The following is a 4,622-nucleotide window of genomic DNA, read 5'->3' as shown; positions in this document are numbered from 1 at the left end:
CCCACAAAATTCACTTGTTCTACAGAGGATGTACCACCAGTATAAATCAGGCAATCAGAGGGAGCATGTCCTCCCCTACACCCTTTGCAACTAGTCATTGCCACCAATCTATTAGAAGTTAGAATGTCTAACTTCTTGCTCAATGATAGTACTTGGGCCGCCAATGAAGTAACTGAGTCAATCTCATGAAGTCTGACTACCTTCTTTTTGTCCCTTGTGTTCCACTGATAACCGTTCATAGCCATTTCCTCAATAAGATGCCGGGCTTCTTTCGGAGTCTTGCTCCCTAAGATACCTCCTGCTGTAGCATGAAGTAACTGCTTCATGCTTAGGTTCAAACCATTATAAAAAGTCTAAATGATCATCCACTCGAGGAACCCATATTGAGGACATTATCGCAGGAGCTCCTTTAACCTATCCCATGTCTCAAATAGAGACTCCAATTCCGTTTGTATAAAAATGGATATTTCATTCCTAAGCTTGGCGGATTTTCTGAGAGGAAAATATCAAGCAAGGAAAGCTTCTACCATCTCCTCCTATGTAGTAATCGATGCTCTAGGTAATGAATGTAGCCATTTCTTAGCTCTCCTTTTCAAGGAAAATGGGAAGGCCCTCAACTTGATAGCATCATCCGTAACACCACTAATCTTGAGCATGTCGCACACTTACAAGAAGTTCTCTATGTGATTGTTTTGATCCTTATCGGCCAAACCATTAAACTTTGCTGACTACTGTAACATTTGGATGAATACTGGCTTTAGCTCAAAGTTCTGAGCTGTAATTGGTGGCCACACAATACTAGACTGTATGCCCGGAACTACGGGTCTAGCATAATCTGATAGCTTCCTCTGCTGTTCATTTTGTTCTACCATATTATCTGACCCTTCACCATCTACATCAGCTTGATTTTTCTATTCTTGCACAGGTTCTTTACCCCTTCAATGAAGTGTTGGTTCAAGCTCAGGATCACCTTCAACCAATGTCGAAGGGTTCCCTCTAGTTATAACCTGGAGGTGCAACCAAAGAAAGAAAAACAAAACAGAATGATGGAAGAATAAGAAAGTGTGAAATAGAATAAATGCTGAATAGTTATAGTAGTAAAGTGCAAAGTGCTTCTAAAACGCCTATTCCCTGTCAACGGTGCCAAAAACTTGACAACGCCCTTTTGCATATGTACCGCAAGTGCACGGGTTTGTCGAATTAATAATACCCCGGTGAGTGGGTAGTCGAATCCACAGGGAGTAGTGATCAGAAACACAAAGATTGCTATTTACCTAGAACGAAAATGGATCAATAGTGATGTGAATTAGAATTAATGCAAATAGAAATAAGAAAAGAAGAAGAAGGTGCAAATAAAAGATAGGAGACGTAATCGAAGATAAATGGGGCACACAAACATTTCTCACCCTAGGACTATTATTTCAAGTGCAAGGCCAATCATTATGTTTCCTAACTAATGTCTAATGGAGATCCTTAAACATACGGCCCCAAAACTTAAGGTCAACTGTGACTAACCGTACATTATACCTCGGTGGAGAAATTACTCAGTCTCGACAGCTCACACTGTGCTAGGTTGCTTTAGGCTCTAGGGATCCCAAGTGATAAACCCTATTCCCTAAAATAGATCTAACTCTTCACTCTGTTGGTTGCACAATTAAGCCCAGTGGAGTTCATCTCTTAGGACTTCACTCTATTTTGACCGCAAAGAACTCTCGGAATGTGGAGGTAGGATAAATCATACTGGAGGGCATTGTCTAACCCTTATGGTTTGTCACTCGTCCACAAGGATTACCAAAATAGATTCTCAACCCTAGTGTCACTCTAAGGAAAAATCAACTCAACAAGTATTCAAGATTGGAACTCAATTAAAACATCAATTAAAGAAAGCATAATAAGACATCAAAGAATCAATATCATCCTAGGGTTTACAAGCCCAAGCACCCACTAGGGATTTAGCTCTCCATGGAGCAAAATACAATCAATAAGGAAATAAAAAATAAACACATGCAATCCATGAATAAAACCCCCTTGGGGTTCATGTCCATGGTCTTGTGGAGTGGCCGCCTCGTCTTCTCCAAAGGTCCCCTCGTCACGCCTAGAGCACACCTTGCCAGATCGGTACCTATAATAGTCCGGCCAATAACTCTCTTTTGAAGGAAACGCGGTGTCAAAGACCGTAAACATCTGCTAAAGCCTAGCCAAAGCCTCTACAAACCTTAGCTGCGGGCGCCTCCAAAGGTGAGAAAAGATAGGCCAAAGGATGGATAGAAGGATCCCTAAATGGGGCTGAAATCGCGACTTAAATAGGGCTGAAATCGGGCATCCACACGGGCGTGTGGAACTTCCACATGGCCGTGTGAATCTGCAGAAATTCATTTTTCACCAGCTTGTGAATAGTAACTCCTATAGTATATTTCTAAATGGGTACCTGTCCATGCTGTAGATCACGTTGCATCTTCAATTAAAAACACATTTGACGACAATCTTGCTAGCATTGCACAAGTCAGAACACATGAGTTTGACTGTCTTTGTGCCTCTCTAATTTGCATACTCACTTGAGCACAATGGAGGTTGGCACACACTCACATGTCTTTGAGCACAAATTTTTTCTTCACTTTTGTTCACTCCAAGATTCCATCAGCAAAGTGCAAACGAAATCTACTTTGGCTTCTTTCTTCTATACTTGTCGCAACAACCCTACATGCGCAAAAGTAACACAAATACACATGTATGAGCGATCAAATCTGAGAAAAATAATGCTCATCGTAAGAAAAAAATACTTCGTATTACTATTACAGAAGTACTTATCAATGTTCACTAGAGTACAACGGAGTTTGGCAGACACTCAAATGCTTTTAAGCACAACTTGTGTCTTCACGTTTGTTCACTCTAAGATTTCATCAACAAATTGCATCGATGATCTACTTTTGGTTTCTTTCTTTCATACTTGTCTCCACAACCCTACATACACAAAAGAACAAAAATGCACATGCATAAACGATAAAACATGAGAAAAGCAATGCTCAATGTAAGAAAAGATACTTTATATTACTATTACACAAGCACTTATCACTAGGATACTGGGTAGTAGCTTCATACATGCTAGGGGTAGCCTTCTCTCATTGTAGGTCATGAAATGTACACTTGTAATGCCCAAAATTCAATTACTCAAGAGTAGCTTTCACTCCTTTAGGGTGATTGCTCTTTCAACCATCTTTTTACAATTAAAATTAGACTAGTAGGTCATCCCAAAAACAAACCGACTTCTAAATTTTTTTAAGAATTAACACAATCACTTGGTCTTAAATGGAAGGATTCCATCCTAAAGCAAGTGGCTTTACAATTAGGGCAATTTGATGAAGTCTTAGTTCATCAGAGTAAAAGTAAGTCTACAAGTTGCTCTAAATAAGTCCCTAACACACTCATGTCCCCTAAGCTTAAGAATTTCCAACAAAATAACAATAGATCATCATTAGAAAGGCACTAATTAAAAAAGGCATGCATGAGACCCTACCCCACACTTGAATGATTCATTGTCCTCAATGTATAAATATAGGTCATGCAAAATAGAAATTGAGAACAATCAAAAGAAAGATGGGGTTCACGTAACTTCCCTGAACACGGAGAGTGGTATTGTTGCTCTCAACATGTTTGCCACTCCAAGCAACAACAAAATCATTTGCTTGGTGATGGAATGATGTGGCGATGACAAATCCTAAGTGAAATGGTGTTCTATCTTTCATACTCAAAAAATAATGGAACTCTTGAAGAGTAATGTTGGCAGTGTAGTGATTTTGACCAATAATGGTACCATTGGGTAGGGAGTGGATGAATCTAAGTGTGGATGACTTCAGAGATGATGCTGTGGTGATGCTCTGTTGGAAAGGGTGGCCGCAGTCACTTAGCCTCCTCTATCGGGCTAATCGAGTTTCCCCAAGTTTTGTCGAGGAGAGTAAGTTGTGATACTCTTCGGTTAAGGTGTAGTCCTGATAATAAATACCCAAGAAGAGGGCAAAATCCATGTAACTCAGATGATAATTTTGCCTCCTGAGTTGGAATCGAATGGTATAAGATTCATCCCAAACATCCCGCCCTCGAAGTCGCTCGAATATGGCAAGGAATTCAAATGTCAATTCACGGTAGACTGGTTAATTGATGGTGAGTACCTTGTGCGAGGCTCTAATAGCCAGTTATTGCTCAACCTCATCTCTTAATCTGACTCTGTGCAATGCATCCTAATCAATGGTGCGAAGGGTCCCAAATTCATGCTCAGATAGCTGAGTATAACATTCGTGATGAATCGGTGCTGTTAGGTGTGTCAGAGGCTGGCTCAGATCCGGCCCTGTTGGTGTTCGCTTCCTTGCCATTGTCTACATTAGGAAATGGAATGAATTAATTTAGTTATGTATAAATGCAGGATGAACACGATGGTCCTAGGAGCACCTTGACTGTGCTCTGGTCAAGAGCATGATCGTGCTTTTTCAAAAAGCTTGATCATCATCTCCGAAGATTTCAAAAAACTTGATCTAAAAAATTTGATAGAAAACTATATCAAATCAACAAAATCGATGATGGGAAAACCAAATTACTGATGAACCATGGGTAAGACCAGCTAGAACTTC

At 40.1% G+C, this 4,622-nt stretch overlaps 1 non-coding gene across 1 annotated transcript; it reads left to right on the top strand.

Annotated features, from left to right (window-relative positions):
• The first annotated feature begins 375 nt into the window (after positions 1-375).
• Positions 376-482, top strand: LOC120254907. The gene has a single exon (XR_005534807.1). It is a non-coding gene; the product is annotated as a small nucleolar RNA R71 (small nucleolar RNA).
• Positions 483-4,622: the final 4,140 nt, after the last annotated feature.

This window comes from Dioscorea cayenensis, unplaced genomic scaffold (assembly GCF_009730915.1).
Source record: "Dioscorea cayenensis subsp. rotundata cultivar TDr96_F1 unplaced genomic scaffold, TDr96_F1_v2_PseudoChromosome.rev07_lg8_w22 25.fasta BLBR01000710.1, whole genome shotgun sequence".
In the NCBI taxonomy this organism is placed as follows: domain Eukaryota; kingdom Viridiplantae; phylum Streptophyta; class Magnoliopsida; order Dioscoreales; family Dioscoreaceae; genus Dioscorea; species Dioscorea cayenensis.
This window is presented reverse-complemented; position numbering and strand designations above follow the sequence as displayed.